Here is a 26,221-nt window from a genome sequence, read left to right as displayed (position 1 = left end):
GGATTTCTTGGGTTATCCACCCCTCGTTGGTGTGTTGGATTTCTTGTACTAGGATTATCTCCACTGCTGATTGCTGTAGAGCATATTTAAATCTGTCCCAAATAGGTGTTGTTTCGTGTTCGGTGAGGTGCTCTTCTACAGCTGTTTTGAATTGTTGCTGAAGTATGCTATCATTTTTACATTCTCCCAACATATACTCCATTCTCTTTTTTCCATGTTTCAGTTTCTTTAATTTTGTTTTAATGGTAGCTATTACTGGATGGTGATCTGAACCACAGTCTGCTCCTGGGTAGGCTTTAGAATTTGTGATATTATTTCTGAAGCGTTCACTGATGGTAATGAAATCTATTTGATTCCTTGTTCTATCTCCAGGGCTAATCCAAGTACACAATCTATGTGGATGGTTTTTATACCAAATATTAGTGATCACTTGGTTGTTTCTGACACACCAATCAGTAAACCTTTCTCCATTTTCATTTTTCTCCACAAATTCAAAAGGTCCTATCATGTTATCAACGCTTTCCTGCTGTCCACTTTGGAGTTAAAATCTCCCATGACTAGCTTTATATCGTGAGATTTACATTGCTCAATGCTGGCATTTATTTAAAGTGAAGTAGAGTATACAAGCAAGGAGATAATGCTGGTAGTTTCTAAGCTAAAGAGTATTTGGGACATATCGACACTACTTCGGCCTCACTTAATAACATAAGAAATAGGAGCAGGAGTTGGCCATCCAGCCCATAAAGCCTACCCCGCCATTCAATAAGATCGTGGCTGATCTGTCCGTAAGCTCAGCTCCATCTCCCTGCCTTTTCCCCATAACCCTCAATTCCCCTACTATGTAAAACCCATCTAACTGTATCTTAAATATACTTAGTGAGGAAGCCTCAAATGCTTCCCTGGGCAGAGAATTCTACAGATTGACTGCTCTCTGGGAAAAACAGTTTCTCCTCATCTCCGTCCTAAAGCTTCTCTCCTGAATCTTGAGGCAATGTCCCCTAGTTCTAGTCTCTCCTACCAATGGAAACAACTTTCCTACTTCTATCTTATCTATCCCTTTCAAAATGTTGTATGCTTCTATAAGATCCCCTCTCCTTCTTCTGAATTCCTGAGAGTACAGTCCCAGGCGACTCAATCTCTGCTCATAGGGTAACCCCTTCATCCCTGGAATCAAACTGGTGAACCTCCGCTGCTCTGCCTGCAAAGCCAGTACATCCTTCTTCAAGTATGGCAGCAAAACTGCACACAGTACTCCAGGCGCGGCCTCACCAGTACCCTGTATAGTTGCAGGATGACCTCCCTGCTCTTGAATTCAATCTCTCTAGCAATGAAGGCCAACATCGTATTAGAGTTAGAGTATTTCGGACCCATATCTCAGAAAAGGCGTGTTGTTGTTGGAGAGAGTCCAGAGGATGTTCAAGAAGACGATTCCGGGAATGAAGGGGTTAAGATATGAGGAGCGTTTGCCAGCCTTGGGCCTGTACTCCTGCACTGACCTATGTTTAATAAATGCGGGTGGTGGGGGGTAAATCTCACTGAAACCCACCGAATGTGGATAGGTCCAGATAGGGTGGATGAGGAGAGGGCTTTTTGTATGGTGGGGGTAGCCATAACAGAGGGCACAGCCGAAAACTGAGGAGCGACATTTTAGAATAGTTAAGGAGGATCTTATTTAGTCGGAGAGCAGTGAATCTGTGGAATTCTCTGACACACACGGCGGTGGTGGTCAAGTCCGTGGGTGCATTTAAGGCAGAAGCTAATAGTTTGCTGATCAGTCAGGGCATTACAGGATATGCCGAGGAGGAAGGTGCATGGGGTGGAGTGAGAACCGGGATCAGCCATGATAGAACGGCGGAGCAGACTCGATGGGGCTGAATGGCCTAATTCTGCTCCTATGTCTTATGGTCTTATACTGCTAGAGTATTACACAGTGAAGACTGACACAAAAAATACTATTACATTCAGCTGCTATTTCTTTACTCTATTACTAACTCGCCAGCATCATCTTCCAGCGGTACAATATCAACTCTTGCCTCTCTTTTACTCTTTATAAATCTGTAAAACTTTTGATACTTGATATTATTGGCTCACTTACCTTAATTTTTCATCTTGTCTCTCCTGTGTGTTTTTTTTTAGTTGTCTCCTGTTGGTTGTGTAAAAGCTTTCCAGTCCTCTAACTTCCCACTATTTTCTTGCTATATTATATGACACCACTTTTGTTTTTATCAAAAACAGGAGAAAACCTGTGGATGCTGGAAATCCAAGCAACACATACACAGAATGCTGGACGAACCCGGGATGCCGGGCAGCGTATATGGGAAATAGTAAACAGTCGAGGTTTCGGCCGAGACCCCTAATCAGTACTGGGAAAAAAAAAGATGAGGTGTTAGAGGAAGAAATGTAGGGGCTGGAGGGGTAGAAGAAGTGGTAGGTGATAGGTGAAACTAGCAGAGGGGGAGTAATGAAGGAAAAAACTTCTTAGTATATAATTTCCTTAACGATTCTCGAAAGATCATTGCTGATGCCTCCACATCTCTTCAGCCACCTCTTTCAGATCTCTGGGGTGTGCACCATCTGGTCCAGGTGACCTATTTACATCCAGACCATCTCTGTTTCCCAAGAACCTTCTCCTGAGTAATGTAACTTTACACATTCTGATCACTGACACCTGGGACTTCCATATTCCTGCCAGTGTCTTCGACAGATAAGAGTGATGTACAATAATTATTCAGTTCATCTGCCATCACCTTGCACCCCCAGCCCATTACTACCTCTCCAGCATCATTTTCCATTGGTGAAACATCCACTTCCACCTCTCTTTTACACTATATGTACCTGAAGAAAAGTTTGGTATCCTCTTTAATATTACTGGCTACCTCACCTATGTATTCCATCCTTTCCTTTTTTAAATTATTTGTTCATTCTGTTAGTTTTTAAAAGCTTCCCAATCTTCTAACTTCCTCATAATTTTTGCGCTGTGCCCTCTCTTTGATTTTTATGTTGTCTTTAGTTTCTCTTATCAGCCACGTTTTGTCCCCTTACCTTTAGAAAACAACTTCCTCTTTGTGATGTATATATCCCCTGCGTTCTGAATTGCTTCTAGTAATTCCAGCCATTGCTGCACTGTTTTCATCCCTGCCCGTGTTCCTTTCAAATCAATTTTGACCAATATTTCTCTCATGCCTCTCCAATTCTCTTTATTCCACATCTGATTTTAGCTTCTCCTTCTCTAATGTCAGGGTGAATTTGATCATATTAAGATCACTTGTCGCTAAGGGTTCCTTCAACTTAAGTGACCTAATTAATTCCAGTTCATTACAACACCCAATCCAGAATAGCTGATCCCCAAGTGGGCTCAACCACGAGCTGCTCCAAAAAAGCATCTTGTTGGCATTCTAGGAATTCCTCCTTGAGACCAACACCATCCTACTTTTCCTAATCACCTGCATGACAATCCCCCATGACTATTGTAACATTGCCCTTTTGGCACGCATTTTCTATCTCCCATTGTAATTTGTGGACTACATACTTACTGCTGTTTGGAGGTCTCCATACAATTCCCATCAGGGATTCTTTTTTTTTTACATTTGCTGTTCCTTAATTCTACCCACAGATTCTACACCTTCCAACCCTATGTCACCTCTTTCTAATGATTTTATTTAATATTTTACCAACAGAGCCACACAACCCCACTACCAGCTTGTTCTTTCAAGAAACTTGTAAGCATCTGGGAAACAAGAGGACCTGCAGATGCTAGAAATCTAGAGAAATACACACAAAGTGCTGGAGGAGCTCAGCATGTCAGGCAGCATCTATGGATGGGAATCAACATTTCGGGTCAAGATCCTTCATCGGGACTCTTGATACCCACCTATCTGGAATATCAACAAGCAAAGAAAGTAGAAAGTACTGCGAAATAGGGAAAAAAAACTTTGAGAAAATTTAGTTCAAGGCTTAAAAAAACCTGTCAAACAGAGCTCAGTAGTTAACAAACACAACAAAAGCAAGTACTTCTTTCATCAATACCGACATTGAATTTTTTTATAGAAATATCTTGGTCCCATTTCAATCTGTAAAATACACAAAGAAAAATAAGAACTTTAGAAAAGACTATTTACAGACAGACCCACTTAGATTAACACTACCTTGGTCAGAAGGAGGAAGAGAAATAACACACATGAAAAAAAAAATACACAACAGTCAGATAAAGCTTCTAAGTATATATTTTCATCAAAAATGTACAGGATTCAGCATATGCAATAAAATACAGACTAGAAAACTTAAATGAGAGGCCCACTCAGAAAAATGAATCATCACTATGGAAGAAAAGATTAACCAGTGGAATGAGTATGACCCTCCATGGGAGACATCCCAACGATCTGAGCAGACCAGATGTTGACAAGGAAGCATCGAGCACCTGACTGAGAGTTGGAGACCTCTTCCCAGAAACAGAGGGGTTCCTTGCAGAAATACAGGACAAGGTGGTTAACAAAAATAAGAAAAAAATCAAAACTACATGCAATACCAAGAAACAAGGCAATAAATGCAGGGAATAACAAGAGAAACCAGACACATTCCAACACATTCCAGGATCCTGCAGCAGTTGAACTCAATTTGATTACAATCGAGTGGCAAATATCATTGACCAGAATCTTGCTTTAAAATACAAACTGACCTCCATTTCATCATGGCACCGTACATTCAAGCCTGTTCCAGTTTTAGAGTCAAAATCTCACAAACTATAGATAACCAATACATTATTTCAGATAGGACAATCCATGATAACCATCAGATATAATATTACAGGATAAACAAGCAGGAACAACTCCCTCAATAGATATAACCATTCCCAACACACACATGTTCCTCGATCAGTGGAGCACCTCACCACAGGTATTGTTTGTGTCATCAGTCAGACAACCAGATTATTTTCTCTGTCAATCAGCTTCCAAATGTTGCGACTCTGTCATTCGTTGCCACGGCCCACTGCTGATTCCCTTCTCCTCATCATACATTCTTACCCCGACCATCGTCCAGAGCCCCAAACTCTGCCCTGTGCAGACCCGCCTCTGGTTTCTGACCCTACTCTGTTGAACATCCAACTAATGGTTTCCCATTCTGCTTTCAGTCTTCAGAGGACAGTGTGTTTTCAACAACCCTTTAGAAGCAGGGAAAATGACCCATAATGTGGAAATGAGACATCAATAAGGAGGTTAACTACCAATGTCATTCTTCCTCAGCCCAGAGATTAGAGGGACGGAGAACATCTCAGACAGAACTGCAGTCAGCTCCACTTCTTCAGGCTGCAGAAATTCAAACCTCTTCACCCAAAGAGTGGCGACTGTTTGGAACCCATCACCACAAGGAGAGCAAGAAGGGAACAACAGGGGAGGATTTAAAAGGACTGTCATGGAACAGAATCACTGGCAGGGTCCAGCCGGCCTGAGTTGTCTCCCTACTGTACGATAGCTGCATTATAAATTCACTAAGTACCGGAGACAGAATTCAATTAGAACTGATTTAATTGTCTTAGATCCAGAATATTAAACTCCAGCCCTATTAAGGGTGAATGTGCAGCAGAAGAAACTCCTCCCATGCCCAGTGACCAGGGTGCAGAACTGGGTGTGGTGAGTAGCAGCAATAATTGCAGAGTTCAGCACCGACTCACTCTCGAAATTGCATTCAGCAACGGTGATGGACAAATATCCAGCATGCAGCTTATTGAAACTTTCTCCCTAGTGTGAACCCGGCAGTGTGTCACAAGTGTAACACGCTGTAAAGTTTCACAGCTAATGTAATGGCCTCTCTGCAATGTTTCACTGCTGAGGTAATGGTTTCTCTGTAGCAGCAATGTTTAGGTTACGAATAGAGATAACAGGGTTTTGGAGTGTGGGGCTATCCAATGACAGAAATGTTCTCTCTTGTGAGTCTGGAAGAGAGATTTTGGTGTTTTTTTTTGCTGGGGAGAGATGAGAAGATGCGAATGGAGAGAGTGGGCCCTTTTTCATTTATTTTTTTGTTTTCTTCAGGAACCATGTAGTCAAATTAAGAATTATAAAGCTCAATTGTTTCATTGCATATTGTGTACCGCTTGTTATTTCGGGGTACTGATTTGTAAAAGGGGACACATCGTGCAGCATCCACCCAAATGAGATTTCTTAAGCTTGGCCAGGCTGGGGGGGCTATCACCCCCTATATTAAGCTGCTAGCTGAAGTGAAAGTTACATAAGGTTAAATGACTGAGTGAATCGCTTCCCACATTCACAGCAGGTGAACAACCTCTCCACAGTGTGAACTCAATGATGCACATTTGGATTATTTGGTTCAGAGAATCTCTTCTCGAAGTCTGAGCAGGTGATCAACCTCTACCCAGTGTGAACTTGCTGGTGTCTCTGTAGTTGAGATGACCAAGTGAATCCCTTCCCACAGTCTGAGCAGGTGAACGGCCTCTCCCCCGTGTGAACTCTCTCATGTACCTTCAGATGAGATGACTGAGTGAATCCCTTCCCACAGTATGAGCAGATGAACGGCCTCTCCCCAGTGTGAACTGACCGGTGAGCTTGCAGGTGGGATGACTGAGTGAATCCTTTCCCACAGTCTGAGCAGGTGAACGGCCTCTCCCCAATGTGAATTCGCTGATGTACCTTCAGTTTAGATGACTCAGTGAATCTCTTCCCACAGTCTGAGCAGGTGAACAGTCTCTCCCCAATGTGAACTGACCTGTGTACCAGTAGGTAGGATGACCGAGTGAATCCCTTCCCGCAGTCTGAGCAGGTGAACGGTCTCTCCCCAGTGTGAACTGACCTGTGTACCAGTAGGTAGGATGACCGAGTGAATCCCTTCCCGCAGTCTGAGCAGGTGAACGGTCTCTCCCCAGTGTGAACTAACCGGTGTGCTTGTAGGCTAGTTAACCGTCTGAATTCCTTCCCGCAGTCTGAGCAGGTGAATGGCCTCTCCCCAGTGTGAACTGACCGGTGTGCTTGTAGGCTAGTTAACTGTGTGAATCCCTGCCCACAGACTGAGCAGGTGAATGGCCTCTCCCCAGTGTGAACTCGCTGATGTAACTTCAGTTGAGATAACAGAGTGAATCTCTTCCCACAGTCTGAGCAGGTGAACGGCTTCTCCCCAGTGTGAACTCGCTGATGTACCTTCAGTTCAGATGACCGAGTGAATCCCTTCCCACAGTCTGAGCAGGTGAATGGCCTCTCCCCAGTGTGAACTCTCTGATGTACCTTCAGTTGAGATAACCGGGAGAACCCTTTCCCACAGTCTGAGCAGGTGAATGGCCTCTCCCCAGTGTGAACTGACTTGTGTACCAGTAGGCTGGATGACTGAGTGAATCCCTTCCCGCAGTCTGAGCAGGTGAACTGCTTCTCCCCAGTGTGAACTCTCTGATGAACCTTCAGATTAGATGAGCAAGTGAATCCTTTCCCACAGTCTGAACAGGTGAATGGCCTCTCTCCAGTGTGAACTGACTTGTGTACCAGTAAGTTGGATGACTGAGTGAATCCCTTCCCACAGTCTGAGCAGGTGAATGGCCTCTCCCCAGTGTGAACTGACTGGTGAGCTTGTAGGGTTGATGATCGAGTGAATTCCTTCCCACAGTCTGAGCATTTGAACGGCCTCTCCCCAGTGTGAACTCTCTGATGTACCTTCAGATTAGATGAGCAAGTGAATCCTTTCCCACAGTCTAAGCAGGTGAATGGCCTCTCTCCAGCGTGAACTCTCCGATGAACCTTCAGGTGAGATGACGAAGTGAATCCCTTCCCACAGTCTTTGCAGGTGAACGGCCTCTCCCCAGTGTGAACTCTCTGATGAACCTTCAGTTTAGATGAGCAAGTGAATCCCTTCCCACAGTCTGAGCAGGTGAATGGCCTCTGCCCAGTGTGAACTCGCTGGTGAGCCATTAGTTCAGATGATCGAGTGAATCCTTCCCCACAAATTCAGCAGATGACCAGCCTCCGCCCAGTGTGAACTGACTGGTGTGTCCACAGGTGGGAAGACCGACTGAATTCCTTCTCACCCACAGAACAGGTGAATGGCCTTGTCCCAGTGTGAACTTGCTGATGTACCTTCAGTTGAGATGACCGAGTGAATCCATTCCCACTGTCTGAGCAGGTGAACGGCCTCTCCCCTGTGTAAAATGACGGGAATGCCAGTCGGTCTGATGACCAAGTGAATCCCTCCCCACAGTCTGAGCAGGAAGGATGATCGAGTGAATCCCTTGCTCCACTTCTTAAATATTTGGACAGAGACAGCAAAACCGACGTGTTGTGTTCAATTTTCACGTAAACAAATTCCTTGTCATTTTTAACCGGTAAAAAGATTTACAAAATCGATCAATGGGTGTAGGACAACATTTCAGATGTCATCACTTGAGTTGTCAAGGTTTGATCTGGTATCACACTGTTACAGTGAGGTTCAACCCAAGTTGGAGAGAGAAATCATCTTCTAACTGGGCACAGTGCTGGTATCTGGAATGACCATCAAATTCTCTGATGCTCTTCCTGTCTCTATAAGAATGGGGCATTTCTGCCATCTCCAATCTGTGACCTGGCTCAGTTGGACTCTCTCCATTGGTATTATTCCCTGTTCCCACTGAGCTGCATGGGTGCCTGGCCCCACAGTATCTGAAACACTCACACAAATAGCTGGCAGTGTATTACACGCATCCACCACTCTCTGTGTAAAAAACTTGCCCCTGACATCCCCTCGGTATCTATTTACAAGCACCTTAAAACTATGCCCCCTCGTGTTTGTCATTTCAGCCCCGGGAGTAAACCTTTGGCAATGCACATGATCAATGCCCCTGGAAACCATAAAAAAACATAGAACACAACAGCACAGAAACAGGCCTTTCGGCCCTTCTTGGCTGTGCTGTAACATTTCCTGCCTAGTCCCACTGACCTGCACACGGACCATATCCGTCCATACACCTCTCATCCATGTACCTGTCCAATTTATTCTTAAATGTTAATAAAGAATCCGCATTTACCACCTCATCTGGCAGCTCATTCCATACTCCCACCACCCTCTGTGTGAAGAAGCCCCCCCAATGTTCCCTTTAAACTTTCCCCCCTCACCCTTAACCCCTGTCCTCTGTTTTTTTTTTCTCCCCTTGTCTCTGTGGAGAAAGCCTGCTTGCATTCAAGTCCAAACTTATTCAACCTCTCTCTGTAACTGAGTTTCTCAAGTCCCGGCAACATCCTTGTAAACCTTCTCTGCACTCCTTCAACCTTATTAATATCCTTCCTGTAATTTGGTGACAAAAAATGAACACAATACTCCAGATTCGGCCTCACCAATGCCTTATACAACCTCACCATAACATTCCAGCTCTTGTACTCAATACTTTGATTAATAAAGGCCAATGTACCAAAAGCTCTCTTTACAATCCTATCTACCTGTGACGCCACTTTTAGGGAATTTTGTATCTGTATTCCCAGATCCCTCTGTTCTACTGCACTCCTCAGTGCCTTACCATTTACCCTGTATGTACCCCTCATCATTTTACAGACCTAAAAAAGGCACTAAGCATAAACAAGGAAATCATACATTGCTTTGGGGATTTGTAAGGAGTATACAAAATTATGAGGGTATAGATAGAGCGAATGCAAACAGGCTTTTTCCACTGAGGCTAGGGGAGAAAAAAAACAGAGGACATGGGTTGAGGGTGAAGGGGGAAAAGTTTAAAGGGAACATTAGTGGGGGCTTCTTCACACAGAGAGTGGTGGGAGTGTGGAATGAGCTGCCAGACGAAGTGGTAAATGCGGGCTCACCTTTAACATTTAAGAAAAACTTGGACAGGTACATGGACGAGAGGTGTATGGAGGGATATGGTCAGGGTAAAGGTAAGTGGGACTAGGCAGAAAAATGATTCAGCACAGCAAAGAAGGGCCAAAAGGCCTGTTTCTGTACTGTAATGTTCTATTGTGTGATGGTTACAAGCTGCAGCTGGATGCACATCTTGTAGGTGAGGGCATCAAGGACACTAGAGGTATCCCCACCTTCCCACCAATGTCCCCTCTAATTTGTAATGACCGTGTGCACATAAATCTTGTACTGTCCATTTTTTTTTACCCAGTGACAACGTGTGCACAGTGAATTTTATATAGAGAGGTATTCATTTTAACCTTGCAAATCACTGCCAGTGAGAACTTTGATCTCCCCTGGCTTCGATCGAGTTCACGCTCACACAACCTATGTAGCAGTCCTGTAATGGGAAATGAAGGTGTTTTTGACCAGAGCTTTTGCACATTGTCTATATGTGGCTTGTTTGCTAAATTACGCTTTAAAAAGTCAGATTTCCAAATATCACTCCACTTCTTCCCACTTGTAAATTCTCCAGCAACTTTTGAATTGCCACAATACACACAGGTAACACCAGCTTCTATATTGGACAAAAATATTTCCCCTGAACCCTCCTGAGGAATTGAGGATGTATAAAAAATCATTTTGAACCTCTGTAACCTCTGGTTAAAATAATAATTGGGACGGAATAGGAATTTTTGAGCTGATGTAAACTCTGTCTTCAGCGGTTAGCTAAGACAGGCTCATTACCAGTCCTCTGTGGCTTGCAGAGAGACACACTGAGAGCTGATAACATTATACATTGTACCCTCTTTAGTAAAGGGATAAGAACTCGCCGATAGGGACAGGAATGAATATCTGTCTGTAATTAAGTCAGGGCCTTGCAAAGGGAATAACTGATAAGGACTGGACAGTACATCCATCTGTAATTAAAACCTTGATTTAGCGAACCTTATCTAAGTAATTATGTTTTGCACCAACAGACTTGCTGGGCGTACCAGTTCAAATAACATCTTGCAATGGTAATGTATGGGGCTTACTATGTCTTAATTTCTGGCTGTAACCTGACTAAATCAGTCCACTTGTCAGATGGTGGCAGTGCTTACGTGCCTTCCCTTTGACAACTGGGTCTCAAACTCCTGCAGGAGAATGCGCTATAAATTGTAGTGACGATAAGAAGCTGGTCTCCCAAGTTTTATTCAGATACAACTTGAACATTTGGCGTCACAAACTGGATCCCAATATAGGGAGTTCCAAGCAGACTGTGGTGGGATATTACCTCATGAGAACAAACAGTAAATTTGATTTGGAGAAAGAACTGTGGAAAGAAATGGAAATTGTTCAAAAGGGAATGGAAGGAAAAGGTAGATGTGAAGTGGAACAGTATATTATTAGCAAATTGGAGGAATAATGCATGTGACAAAGGGATAGAGGTATGTACTGCAGAAGGAACGCGAAAGGTTGGGAGACGCTAAAAGCGGAGCGTTAATGGGTGGATGGGAGCTGAAAACGAGAGCAGGAAAAACAACGTAAGCAAACCAAGGCCTAGATAGGAGAGAAGGGCAGGAACATCAGTTCGAACTGATAGGGAAACAAGTGAATCCCGAACCCATGTCTGCATACCGACCCTGTTTGAGGACAGTGACAGTGATGAGGAGTGGGCACCCACTGTACCCCACCCACCTTATCAGGGGCCAAGTGCACCCAGTGCTCCTGAACCCCAATCCTCCCAGTACTCACATACGGTGGCCGCTCGGGTAAAACAGCAGTGGCAGGGAAGGGGAGGTCCCTATACCCTGAGATCCAGAAAGGAAATACTGTGGGAAGAATCCAATAAAACCCAGAGCTAATGGCTCCACAAAGACAATTGCCCACCCGAATGCTGCCCAGTCCACGAGCAGGAGGAGGGACAGTCCTCAGTGATTCCTGTGTATGCACCCTGGAAGCCTCAAGAAATGATAATGATCATGATTCAGGCCCAGATAGGAAAGAAAAACCTGGACAGTTTGCTCAGTATGTCCTCAGTATTATACAAATGTATAATGCGACACCGCAAGATTTATTCTGTCTCTGCTGCATGATTCTCTCAGCTGATGAGGGGCAGAAATGCAAAGCAGAATTGAGATACCAAACCTATCAGGAGTTACAGGTGGAAAACCACAATGAGAATGAACAGACAGACCAGATTATTCAAGCCTTGGAAGGGCTCTCCTGCAACCTGTAAACATCACTAAAGTACCTGAATGCAAACCGAAGCCTGGGGAATCAGGACCAGATTATTGGGAGTGATTTCTGGCCTGCTGCAGCACTTTCGCAGGACACCAAGCCTTCAATGATGGGAATCTGTCCCCCCAGTTTAATGCCTTTCTTCTCCTATGCTTACCAACTAAGTTAGCCAACATGATTAAGACAAATAATATGGATTGGCCTGACAATGACCGAAATCGAATGCGACGAGCTTTGATATATTATTGGGACCCGGCTTTCGAATCCCGATCAACCCCGAAAGGAAGTGATATTAAAGCTGAATATGTTCAGCGGGTAGAAGGATGCGAGCGGGCTATATCTGGGATCAGAAATGGGAACACAAACCTACCACGGGACAGGTGGGGACAACAACCCGTTTAGAAATTGACAAGCAAGGACGCTTCCTGCTGTGAGTACCACCCCTCAGGAAAAGCCCAATGAAATATTGCAAGTTGCTGCAATTCCAATTCCGTTTACAGGGGCCACCACAACCACTCTTAATCAGGAAATAGTACTGGAAAAGGGATTCCAGCCATCAGACACTACAATCACTGTGTCTGGGTTCGAAGGCACGGAACATGCGTGTTCACGTACCCAGCCACTGCCGGTGGAATTCCAGGGATACCAGTGTGAGGTTTCATTTACAGTCACCACCAGTCTGGGGTGTAATCCAGCAGGGAGAGACTTGCTCTGTCCGCTGGAAGTCGAGATTCTATAGACGGACAAGGGTGTCACCCTGGGACTAGCAAACAACCGACAGCTTCCCCAGTTTCTGACCCCCCAGTGGTGGGCACTTAATCTGGACTCCACTGCATTTGAAACCCTTCTGCCAGCGGCCAACCCTCATGTGACTCTGTGCTATGACCCTACTGAGGAAAGCCAATATTATGCACCCCTTGAGAGACAGAAGTTCCTGGTCACAGTGATTGGAGAGGTTAAAGGAAGAGAGGGCAGTGCATTACTGGCTGAAGTTCCGGATTTCCTTTGGCGACAGACAGGACTGGTGGTTCCCCATACCACTGTTAGGGTTTTCCCTGGGTTCAAGCCAAAGAACCTAGGGTTCCTTGCCTACACCCTGACGAAACAAGCATCCAACACCGAGGGAGACTGGCAAGACTTGCCCGCGGGCTAACTCCGATTCTGGAAGGAGTCTGAGGTGAAGACGGGACATCTGGTAAGACACTCTTTTAATATTAACCGAACCCAAGACATTGTATCCCATCTCTGGGCAATTTCAGGCCATGAAGTCGGCTGCATTAACTGCCCCCCGCTGGCCGGATCACCGTGAAAGAAGGACAGACTGTGCCATCCTTTCCACAATACCCCCTAAAGGCCGAGGCAACGTTTTATGTGGATGGAAGCTCTTTTGTGGATCCAGCAGAGAAACAATGTTCTGGCTATGCGATAGTGACGGACAGTGAAGTAATTGAGCAGTCGTCTTTTGAAACAGTTGTCTCCGCCCAGAAGGCTGAGCTGTTTCACTCGTGCCTGTATCCTAGCAACAGACTAAAGTGCAAACGTTTACACGGACTCCCGTTATGCATTTGGAGTTGTACATGACTATGGGGCTCTCTGGGAACGTGGGGATTTCTGACTTCCTCTGGCCACCCCATTAGTAATGCCACCTTTGTAAATGACTTACTCACTGCTCTACAGCTACCTCGAGTTTCAGCTATTATTAAATTTGCAGCCTGCACCCGCAAGTCCGACCGGGTCACTAAAGGCAATGCTTTAGTAGATTAGACAGCAAAAAGTGTGTCACAGTCCTCAGGAGTTGTAGCACCCTCGGATTCAGTCAAGCAACCCTCTGTGACTGAAGCAGAACGGGTTTGCCAGACATGCAGGAGGTACTTACTTTTCAGGGGGACGCCTCTGAGGAGGAGTGCAAACGGTGGTCCGAGATGGGGTGCCAGAAAGACCCCGATGTAGGATTTTGGATCACCCCAGTGGGACAGGTTCGTGTTCCTGCACAGTTTCTACCAATATTGGTCCATTATATACATAATTGAACACACCTGGGAAAGGAGGGAATGGTTGGTAACCTGTACCCTGCACACCGGGTATGACTCCCTTGACAGGTGAACCTTTTTCGCATCTACAAGTTGATTTTATTGAATTGCCTAGAGTACATTACTATAGATACTGCTTCGTTATTATAGATGTGTTTAGTAGATGGACTGAAGCTATTCCAACTACCAATAATACTGGTATGACTGTTGTGAAGGTATTATTACGGGAAATAATTCACAGGTACGGCCTGCCGAAGATGCTCTCTGACAATGGCCCACACTTTGTAGTGAAAGTAAACGAAGGGGTATGTAACAAACTAGCTATGAAGCGACAATTCCACTGTGTACACCACCCACGGGCCGCTGGCATAGTGGAAGGAGCCAATGGCACTCTGAAGAGTAAATTCGCCAAACTAACAGCAGAGTCTGCACTCACTTGGTTGAAGGTTCTACCGTTAGCCCTGTTCCACACGAGGGTTACCCCACAGGGGAAAACAGGGTCATCACCAGCTGAAATCATTTATGGACGGTCCATGAGGACAACCTGGGGACCAAGACCTTGTGCACCATTGCTCCCAGGATGTCTACCAGCAAACTTGTATATGCATACCCTAGGGGAAGAGATGAGGAAATATATATGCCAACTAACCAAAATCCTCCAAGCATTACGAGGGGAGCTTGATCAGTTTGTGGCCTCAGGAAGATGGAGTCAATTTTAGAAAACCTACCACATTTATTTTTCGCAAACAACAGGAATTCTGCAGATGCTGGAAATTCAAGCAACACACATAAAAGTTGCTGGTGAACGCAGCAGGCCAGGCAGCATCTCTAGGAAGAGGTACAGTCGACGTTTCAGGGCGAGACCCTTTGTCAGGACTAACTGAAGGAAGAGTGAGTAAGGGATTTGAAAGTGGGAGGGGGAGGGGGAGATCCAAAATGATAGGAGAAGACAGGAGGGGGAGGGATGGAGCCAAGAGCTGGACAGGTGATAGGCAAAAGGGATACGAGAGGATCATGAGACAGGAGGTCCGGGAAGAAAGAGCGTGGGGGGGAACCCAGAGGATGGGCAAGGGGTATATTCAGAGGGACAGAGGGAGAAAAAGGAGAGTGAGAGAAAGAATGTGTGTATAAAAATAGTAATAGATGGGGTACGAGGGGGAGGTGGGGCATTAGCAGAAGATAGAGAAGTCGATGTTCATGCCATCAGGTTGGAGGCTACCCAGATGGAACATAAGGTGTTGTTCCTCCAACCTGAGTGTGGCATTTATTTTTCATACATTTACACACAGTCCAATGGTCGTGGAGCATACGGATTCCTTCTTTGTAGAAATTGGCATCTTCGACATCCAGAAGTGGTCCACAGCCTCGGGTGACTGAGTTTGTGGCCAAAGGTAGAAGGAAATGAGTTACTAACTTCAAACTTCCTGCATTTTCACTCAGAGTTGAACTGCTCGTGCATGTACCAAGAGCTGTATAATTCTTCCCCTTCTACCTCGGCCATGAACTGATCAATCACCCCTGCTGTGGACCACTTCTACAAAGAAGGGATCTGTACGCTCCACGACTGCTGGACTAAGTGCGTTCATGTAGGAGGGGACTATGTTTAAAATTAATGTGCTAGGTTTTCCAAAATTGACTCCTTCTACTGTAGGCCACAAACATATCAATCACCACTCATACATTCACAGGTACGACAGCCTTACAAGGAAGAGAACTACCCCACAGACAGGAGTGACTATCCCACCTCAGAACCTGGGGATTTTGTCCTGATCAAGAACTGAGATTGAGTGAATCTCGGACCTCGGTGGAGAGGACCATATCAGGTGTTACTGACCACTCCCACGGCTGTGAAACTGAAGGGGCAATCTCGGTGGATACATCGAACAGACTGCCAATGTGTTACTGAAGGAACTGAGTAGAAGGACTCTCTCGGACTAGAGGAAGATGTATTGGTTTCTAGTGATGTTCTTGTTTATGTCTTTGAGAGGGCTCACTCCAGCATCTGGGGTTCCCCATGTTAATACCTTTCTGTCTCTCTGTCACACCTAGGCCAAACAGGTAGAACTAGGGGCCTGCTGGGTTTGTGCCGAAATTCTGCAGCATGGTAAAACTATGATTCCAATGTCAGTAATCCCGCACAACCAGAGTGAGGAACTCTCAGCCTGGGCTTTCTCAAATAACAGCCAGGGAAGTGAGGTGAGGAACTGTGGTCCAGTCAGAGATGACTATGGCTGTCAGTGTTTTGAGGGATGGTATCTCAGGCTCCCATCAAACAGAACTTCCTATACTGGGAAACATGCATCCTGGCCATACTTGCAGGTACCCAGCAGCGGAGAGGAATAACCGAAACTGAGCGATTTTGGATGATCACTTTTCTCTCCTGTGGAGTAGCCAGGAATTCACGAGAGATAATCAATCTGGCTACAGCACTTGAGGAGCTGGCCACAATACTGCAGGGGCCCTGACAGAAACACAGGCCCAAGTAACAGAAATATCCACTGAAATGATTGCAATCCGGCAAACAGTCCTACAGAATCCTATGGCGTTTGATTTTATCCTGGCTGAGAAAGGGGGAACCTGTGCTATTATTGACACAGAATGCTGCACCTATATCCCTAATGAGTCTACTAACATTACATCCCTCTCCGACCACACTGCCAAGGAGACTGACAGCATCAAGAAAGTACGACAGGACTTACATGGGTTCACCGAAGGGTCGAAATGATGGTCTTTGAAGGTCTGTTCTGTAATTTGTGGGGTATGATATTGCATTATGGCCTAATAGTTGCAGATATCTTTGTTATGATTACTGTTCTACACTGTTTTTACCCACTGATAAGTCAATGCTCTACTCAGTTGCTTTCTCTGTAAAAAACTACTACTTTGTTGATCATGTAATGATCAAAAGGAGGGAATGATAAAGTATGTAAAAGGGTTAACACTTTGTTAAACAATAGTAGCCTATTTTTCAGAAAGCAACTGCTGATGATCAACAGACGTTCTATTTTAACTTCATCAGTCCACAGGACTGGTTTCCAAAATGCATCAGGCTTCTTTAAATGTTCCTTTGCAAACTTCTGAGGCTGAATTTTGTGGTGAGGACACAGGGACAGTTTTCTTCTGATGACTCTTCCATGAAGGTCATATTTGTGCAGGTGTCACTGCACAGTAGAACAGTGCACCACCACTCCAGAGTCTGCTAAATCTTCCTGAAGGACTTTTGCAGTCAAACGGGGGTTTTGATTTGCCTTTCCAGGAATCCTACGGGCAGTTCTCTCCGAAAGTTTTCTTGGTCTTCCAGACCTCAACTTGACCTCCACCATTCTTGTTAACTGCCATTTCTTAATTACATTACAAACTGAGGAAACGGCTTTGCTATCTTCCTTTTGCCTTCTCCTGCTTTGTGGGCACCATTTGTTTTAAATTTCAGAGTGCTAGGCATCTGCTTAGAGGAGCCCATGGCTGCTGATTGCTGGGACAAGGTTTGAGGAGTCGGGGTATTTATAAAGCTTTGAAATTTGCATCACCTGGCCTTTCCTAATGATGACTGTAAACAAGCCATAGCCCTAACAAGCTAATTAAGCTCCGGGAACTTGGTAAAAGTTATCTGAGAGCTCAAATCTCTTGGGGTGCCCAAACTTCTGCATGGTGCTCCTTTCCTTTTTTTTCACTCTAAAATTGTACAAAACAAAAATAATACACTAATCTTGCTTAAAATTTTGAAAAGAATGTTTCATCTTTAACTTTATGACTTTTGGAGATCGGTTCATATTCTACTCACTGCACTATTCACAGTAACAGAAATTTTCACCGGGGTGCCTAAACTTTTGCATGTCACTGTAGCCAGCTGTGGTTTCAGGATGCTTAGCTCCTTGTGCACTCATGCGTAGAGATAGGACAGCTTCAGTCTGTTCTGTGTGTGTAGGCCATTATGATTATTTTGTAATTTGTCTTTAGGGGCTGTCATGTAGTAAATAACTTTGGCTCCAGTCTGTCTTGTGTGGGGGGTATCTGGACGGATATATCTGTGGTGTAAGGGGAATTGTTAGTCAGTTAGTGGATTGGGCGGGACAAGTCATGGACTCTTCCTCTTTGAGTGACTAACTGAGTAAGTCCCAGGTGCTTGGAATAAATAGTTTGCACTTATACGGTCTCTGGGTGACTTTATCTGGATTCAACTTCCACAGAATGGGAGTGGTTTTAAAGGGCTGGGCTGCTGGAAGCACATCACCAGACCTAGAGTGATTGCAACTGGGTCTGACAGAGGCATAACTGGTTCTTCTGACAACATTCAGTCTCACTCCAACTATTTCCTACCATCCTTTGTACAAGTATGCAATGTCTAAAGGACCAGTGTTTGAGTAAAGGAGACTCACCAAACTTTCTCCTGACTGAGACACTGTTTTCTCCAAGTCAGATGGGTTCTCTCCAGTTGAAGCTCTCAATCCTCGGGCTGGTTTACTTGTTGCTGTTCCCTCGTCTTCAGTCGTGGTTTGCTTCCAGTTGGGGTTTTTCTTCCAATAAATCTCTCAGCGCAGGTCTAACTTTAACGTGAAAGAGAATGAAGCACATTAACAATAAAAAGGAGAAACAAACATTTCTGCTTAACGTTACTAAGAACAAAACTCACTGAAATTTAAACATTGAAGGAAAACATAATGATCTCAGTGATCTTTAGTTGTCTCACATGTCACAAAACAACGTGGGATAAGAAGGAGCCATCATTCAGTCATGGTAAGACATAAGACACAGGAACAGAATTAGGTGATTCGATCCATCTGGTCTGCCTCACCACTCAACCATGGCAGATTTTTATTCCAACACCATATTCCTGCCTTCCTCCTGTAACCCCGAAGTTACTTAGCAATCATGAATATATTAATCTCTGTCAAAAATACACCCAAATGGCAGCCTCAACCAAAATCTGTGACAACAAATTCCACAGATCGGACATCTTTCGGTCAAAAATTTGTTTCATGTCAGTTTTAAAGGGAACCATCTTTATTCTGAGATTGTGCTGTCAGATCACAGACTCTCCATCTAATGGAAACATCCTCTCCATGTCCACTGTATCCAGGCTTTTCAGCATTCAGTAGGTTTACTTAACCATACATCCCTCCACCACCCCAAACGTTCCTCTGAACTCCATCGAGCACAGGCCCAGAACCATGAAATGTTCCTCATACATAAAGCCGATCATTCCTGAGATTATTCTTGTGTACATTGTTTGCAACAACTGTACAAACACATTTCCAGGAATAATAGACAAATTGATACCAGTATAATTTACGGGGAAATGTGCTTTCTTTACTGTTCTACTGTTACATACCTTGTGGGTATCTTGTGACTGTCTTATGACCATGATGTAATGGAGTATCTTGTGAACATGATGTAATCATGTTGTGATGGTGGGGTCAAATAATTTTCCCGCCAGTGTGAGGTCATCTGATGACCTGTTCCAACAGGTATACATGGGGAAACCCCTGTTGTTACGGAGTTAGTTCGTCAGTTTTGGTTCGTCTGTTACTCCATCAGTTAGTTTTGCTGCGTAATCGTCTCATGACATAGTTTCGTTTCAAAGCAAAGTTTTACTTTCTATTTTAAGGCAAAACCGTTGTGCTGGCAGTTTCGCCAATCGCTACCCGGTTTTGTCTGTTTACCTTTGCAGTCTAGTGTCGGAGAGTGAAGACCTTTACCAAACTACAGGAACCCGAAGGATTGAGTAAAGTTGGTGTCGTTTGGCGGATTCATAAAAGATCGACCTTACACAGGAGATTAGTGTCCCACACAGCAGATTAGTGTGCAAACTTAAAGCACACGGTATTGGGGGTAAGGTATTGATGTGGATGGAGAATTGGTTAGCAGACAGGAAGCAAAGAGTGGGAATAAACGGGACCTTTTCAGAATGGCAGGCGGTGACTAGTGGGGTACCGCAAGGCTCAGTGCTGGGACCCCAGTTGTTCACAATATATATTAATGACTTGGATGAGGGAATTAAATGCAGAATCTCCAAGTTTGCAGATGACACGAAGCTGGGTGGCAGTGTTAGCAGTGAGGAGGATGCTAAGAGGATGCAGGGTGACTTGGATAGGTTGGGTGAGTGAGCAAATTCATGGCAGATGCAATTTAATGTGGATAAATGTGAAGTTATCCACTTTGGTGACAAAAATAGGAAAACAGATTATTATCTGAATGGTGGCCGATTAGGAAAAGGGGAGGTGCAACGAGACCTGGGTGTCATTATACACCAGTCATTGAAAGTGGGCATGCAGGTACAGCAGGCGGTGAAAAAGGCGAATGGTATGCTGGCATTTATAGCGAGAGGATTTGAGTACAGGAGCAGGGAGGTACTACTGCAGTTGTACAGGGCCTTGGTGAGACCACACCTGGAGTATTGTGTGCAGTTTTGGTCCCCTAATCTGAGGAAAGACATCCTTGCCATAGAGGGAGTACAAAGAAGGTTCGCCAGATTGATTCCTGGGATGGCAGGACTTTCATATGAAGAAAGACTGGATGAACTGGGCTTGTACTCGTTAGAATTTAGAAGATTGAGGGAGATCTGATTGAAATGTATAAAATCCTGAAGGGATTGGACAGGCTAGATGCAGGAAGATTGTTCCCGATGTTGGGGAAGTCCAGAACAAGGGGTCACAGTTTGAGGATAAAGGGGAAGCCTTTTAGGACCGAGATTAGGAAAAACTTCTTCACACAGAGAGTGGTGAATCTGTGGAATTCTCTGCCACAGGAAACAGTTGAGGCCAGTTCATTGGCTATATTTAAGAGGGAGTTAGATATGGCCCCTGTGGCTACGGGGATCAGGGGGTATGAAGGGAAGGCTGGGGCGGGGTTCTGAGTTGGATGATCAGCCATGATCATAATAAATGGCGGTGCAGGCTCGAAGGGCCGAATGGCCTACTCCTGCACCTATTTTCTATGTTTCTATGTTATTGAATCTTCGTTCAGAATTAGTGATCTGCATCTGAGATAACCCCTGCAAGCTTGGGAAAGGTTTGTGCAGTGTTCACCATTCAGAAAAAGGTCAGTTCCTTTAACGTGATTCCTTTGGACAGAATCAGCAGTAACGTCACATCTTCGAAGAAATCCGTTTCCAGAGAAGTCTCTCCTTATTGACTGCGTAAATCACTTGGTCTTTCAAATCTACCACTTTTAGACTGTGTTTGAATTTACCACTTTAAGATATGTTCCAGAGTTTGGCTGTTTGTTAAATTGCCATATAGCAGTTAACTTCCAGTTAAGTTAGTCGTTTGTTTACTTTTCACCATTGTTGAGCAGAGTTTAATAAATGTTTAAGTTTGTTTATAAAACCTGACTCAATTCTATATTCATAGTTGCCGACCACATAACACTACGATCACAAAATAAGCCATTTCCATTTCCAAGCTAAACCAGGTTTATTTCAGGAAATATAAACCAGTCCGGGGTGAATGTAATAAAAAGAAACTGGAATTACCAGAAATACTCAGCAGGTAAGGAACAGGTGTGGGGACAGGAACACACTTTACAATTCAGGTTAATAATGTTTCATCAGAATGACTTCAAACGTTTTCAGTTTTTAGTGCCAATCTCCAGCAACTTGAGATTCTGTCTGATTTCCACCGAGTGACAGACGGGGGATTTCCAAACACAGTTTGAACACCAAACTCATGGGTCTATTTCTACTGCTGTAAACATGGAATAGCCCATTTACTCATAGCCTCTCCTCAGATTAGCAGTCATTGCTTCCAAAGGAACTCCAGAAATAAACATCTGATCCCAGACCAGAAATACTCGCTCAACACCTCATAAACCCAAGCAACTCGATCCCCAGGTCCATTTTACCTGGAGCAAAAACTGTGATATCCCAGGACCCAATCTCACAGAGTCACACAGCTGAACCTGCCACTCACTGACCCTGAAAATCTCACACATCATCGCCCGCCCCCATCTCACACTGGATATTGCAAACCGGGATTTCCACACAACCAATGTCCAGCTGCTCGAAATTTCTGCTTCATTGCAGAAGGACGACCATCCAGCCCCATCTGTAGAAGCACTAACCAAAGTCAAAACCAAAACAGTAACAGTTACATATGCCTGGAATGTAGATCACAGGACTCCCCCAGTACTCTTTGCTGACAGGAAAATGCTGCAGTGTGTCATCCAGTCACAGTTCAAAAACCAGCACCTCCACACCAATGCACAACAGAACTGGTACCTGATGACCCTCTGGCATTCCAGCTAACAATAAACGATTCTGGAAATAACTCAGCGAAGCCAAAGGTGCAAAAGAACACTTCACAATAACAACAAGGGTTAGAAGAAAGATTGCTGATATATAACATTGAGGAGGTGGGACACAGGGTGGACCGAGGTTGACCCAGATGGTTGATGTATATCACTGAAGCAGGGCAGTGGGGTGGGGTGAGGAGACTGGACAGAGGTTGAACAAGATGGGCAGGGATGAGCACATGGAACCAGGTGGGAGAAGGGATCAAAGACAATCACTGATGGTCCTCCAGCAATACACAGATACTGAATTAATAGTACATACTACTCTATAACAGATCCTAAAATGACAAAGTTAGAACAAACAACAAGAAATTTGCCATATATACTTTGACCCTCACCAAATTTTTATCAACATCCCATAGAAAGCTTCTCATCCGGACACTTCACACGTTTCCATGGTAACTACTCTGCCCGTGACTGTGATGAACTCCAGAGACCTTTGGATACAGATCAGCACATCACAGAAACCCTTCTCACCCCTCGACTTCCCAGACCCTCGGTAAAGCAGGCAGTGAAATGAAAGATCCCCACAACCTGGGACGTTCTCCTTTCTCACCCACCCCATTCGGGGAGAAGACAACAGCCTAAAGCTCAGGGACAAATGCGAGGAGCCTCAGGAAGCGAGGCGAGTTGGGGGAAGTTAACGGGACTCAGTGGCCAACATTAGATTTCCCCAACACAACATAGAGGAAACGTAGAACATAGAATAGTACAGCACATTACAGGCCATTCGGCCCACAATGTTGTGCCGACCCTCAAACCCTGCCTCCCATATAACCCCCCACCTTAAATTCCTCCATATACCTGTCTAGTGGTCTCTTAAACTTCACTAGTGTATCTGCCTCCACTACTGACTCAGGCAGTGCATTCCACACACCAACCACTCTCTGAGTAAAAAACCTTCCTCTAATATCCCCCTTGAACTTCCCACCCGTTACCTTAAAGCCATGTCCTCCTGTATTGAGCAGTGGTGCCCTGGGGAAGAGGCGCTGGCTATCCACTCTATCTATTCCTCTTATTATCTTGTACATCTCTATCATGTCTCCTTTCATCCTTCTTCTTTCCAAAGAGTAAAGCCCTAGCTCCCTTAATCTCCGATCACAATCCATACTCTCTAAACCAGGCAGCATCATAGTAAATCTCCTCTGTACCCTTTCCAATGCTTCCACATCCTTCCAATAGTGAGGCGACCAGAAATGGACACAGTCCTCCAAGTGTGGCTTAACCAGAGTTTTATAGAGCTGCATCATTACATTGCGATTCTTAAACTCTATCCCTTGACTTATGAAAGTTAACATCCCATAAGCTTTCTTAACTACCCTATCCACCTGTGAGGCAACTTTCAGGGATGTGTGAACATTACCCCGAGATCCCTCTGCTCCTCCACACTACCAAGTATCCTGCCATTTACTTTGTACTCTCCCTTGGAGTTTGTCCTTCCAGAGTGTTCCACCTCACACTTCTCCGGGTTGAACTCCATCTGCCACTTCTCAGCCCACTTCTGCATCCTATCAATGTCTCTCTGCAATCTTTGACAATCCTCTATACTATCTACAACACCACCAACCTTTGTGTTGCCGGCAAACTTGCCAACCCACCCTTCTACCCCCACATCCATGTCATTTATAAAAATCATGAAAAGTAGAGATCCCTGAACAGATCCTTGTGGGACACCACTAGTCACAATCCTCCAATCTGAATGTACTCCCTCCACCACGACCCTCTGTCTTCTGCAGGCAAGCCAATTCTGAATCCACCTGGCCAAACTTCCCTGCATCCCATGCCTTCTAACCTTCTGAATAAGCCTACCGTGTGGAACCTTGTCAAATGCCTTACTAAAATCCATGTAGATCACATCCACTGCACTACCCTCATCTATATGCCTTGACACCTCCTCAAAGAACTCTATCAGGCTTGTTAGACATGATCTGCACTTCACAAAGCCATGCTGACTGTCCCTGATCAGACCATGATTCTCTAAATGCCCAGAGATCCTATCTCTTAGAATCTTTTCCAACAGCTTTCCCACCACAGACATAAGGCTCACTGGTCTATAATCACCCGGACTATCCCTACTACCTTTTTTGAACGATGGGACAACATCCGCCTCCCTCCAATCCTCCGGTACCATGCCCGTGGACAACGAGGACATAAAGCTCCTAACCAAAGGCTCAGCAATCTCTTCCTTCGCCTCCTGGAGCAGCCTGGGGAATATTCTGTCAGGCCCCAGGGACTTACCCATCCTAATGTATTTTAACAACTCCAACACTTCCTCTCCCTTAATATCAACATGCTCCAGAACATCAACCTCACTCATATTGTCCTGACCATCATCAAGTTCCCTCTCATTGGTGAATACCGAAGAGAAGTATTCATTGAGGACCTCCCTCACTTCCACAGCCTCCAGGTACATCTTCCCACCTTTATCTCTAATTGGTCCTACCTTCACTCCTGACATCCTTTTGTTCTTCACATAATTGAAGACTGCCTTGGGGTTTTCCTTTACCCTACTCGCCAAGGCCTTCTCATGCCCCCTTCTTGCTCTTCTCAGCCCCTTCTTAAGATCCTTTCTTGCTTCCCAATATTCCTCAATAGACCCATCTGATCCTTGCTTCCCAAACCTCATGTATGCTGCCTTCTTCCACCTGACTAGATTTTCCACCTCACTTGTCACCCATGGTTCCTTCACCCTACCATTCTTTATCTTCCTCACTGGGGCAGATTTATTCCTAACATCCTGCAAGAGATCTCTAAACATCGACCACATGTCCATAGTACATTTCCCTGCTAAAACATCATCCCAATTCACACCCGCAGGTGTGAGCTTTATAGCCCTTCCACAATTAAAAATTTTCCTGTCCTCTTTGATTCTATCCTTTTCCATGATAATGCGAAATGCAAGGGAGCGGTGGTCACTGTCCCCTAGATGCTCACCCACTGAGAGATCTGTGACCTGACCTGGTTCATTACCTAATACTAGATCTAGTATGGCATTCACACTGGTTGGCCTGTCCACATACCGTGACAGGAATCCGTCCTGGACACACTTAACAAACTCTGCCCCATCTAAACCCTTGGAACGAATCAGGTGCCAATCAATATTAGGGAAGTTAAAGGCACCCATGATAACAACCCTGTTATTTTTGCACCTTTCCAGAATCTGCCTCTCAATCTGCTCCTCTGTATCTCTGCTGCTACCAGGGGGCCCGGAGAGTCACCACCCATCGGGGAGTGTGAGCACACACCACGTGATCTTGCGTCACAAAGCGGAGGGCGGGGCTAAATAGCCTCACGTGACCAGTTGGCGGGACTTCCATTCCAATTCTGCGGAAAGAGACAGCCTGGGCTCCTGGTTTGGGTCGTTCAATGCAGATTAAGTGGAGTCGACACGTTTCTGACGAGCCCAGATAACTGGGTACTAAATGAGTAATTGGCCCGCAGTTCGGGGCTGACGGCCAACATCAGATCTCCCCGCTCGGGATCGGTCTCAGTACTCACCGATGAGAAAGTGACATCTTCAGCCCGTAAATAGTGATCCCGACCCCTGGCTCCCCGATCAAGGAGGCGATCGTCCCTTCCCGATCCCGCAGACGATCCGCTTCAGCACTGCGCCGAAAAGCAAACGCCGACAATCTGGCGGCAGTGAGCATGCGCAAAGAGACTGTGCGTCTTCCGGAGGGCGGGGCCTCGGGAGCAGACACGCTGCTGTTGAATGGGCGGGGCGAACAGGATCACGTGACCGGTGGGTCCCACAACCCAGGGAGAGACTCCAGCGACCCGCCCGTCACTGTGTGTTATGTACAGCAGCGATAGACCACAAACTCAGTCTGTATTAGTATAAACTACTATCTGTATTACTATAGAGA

General features: G+C 45.1%; 1 long non-coding RNA gene across 1 annotated transcript; it reads right to left on the bottom strand.

The window, feature by feature from the left end:
• Window positions 1-791: 791 nt before the first annotated feature.
• On the bottom strand, window positions 792-26,032 carry LOC134341767 (uncharacterized). Its single transcript, XR_010016854.1, has 3 exons — window positions 25,854-26,032; window positions 18,443-18,610; window positions 792-4,460 (listed from the first exon to the last, which is right to left on the bottom strand). It is a non-coding gene; the product is annotated as an uncharacterized LOC134341767 (long non-coding RNA).
• Window positions 26,033-26,221: the final 189 nt, after the last annotated feature.

The sequence above is a fragment of the Mobula hypostoma genome, unplaced genomic scaffold, assembly GCF_963921235.1.
Source record: "Mobula hypostoma unplaced genomic scaffold, sMobHyp1.1 scaffold_62, whole genome shotgun sequence".
Taxonomy (NCBI): domain Eukaryota; kingdom Metazoa; phylum Chordata; class Chondrichthyes; order Myliobatiformes; family Myliobatidae; genus Mobula; species Mobula hypostoma.
Note: the sequence above shows the minus strand (reverse complement) of the source record. Positions and strands in the feature narration are given on the sequence as shown.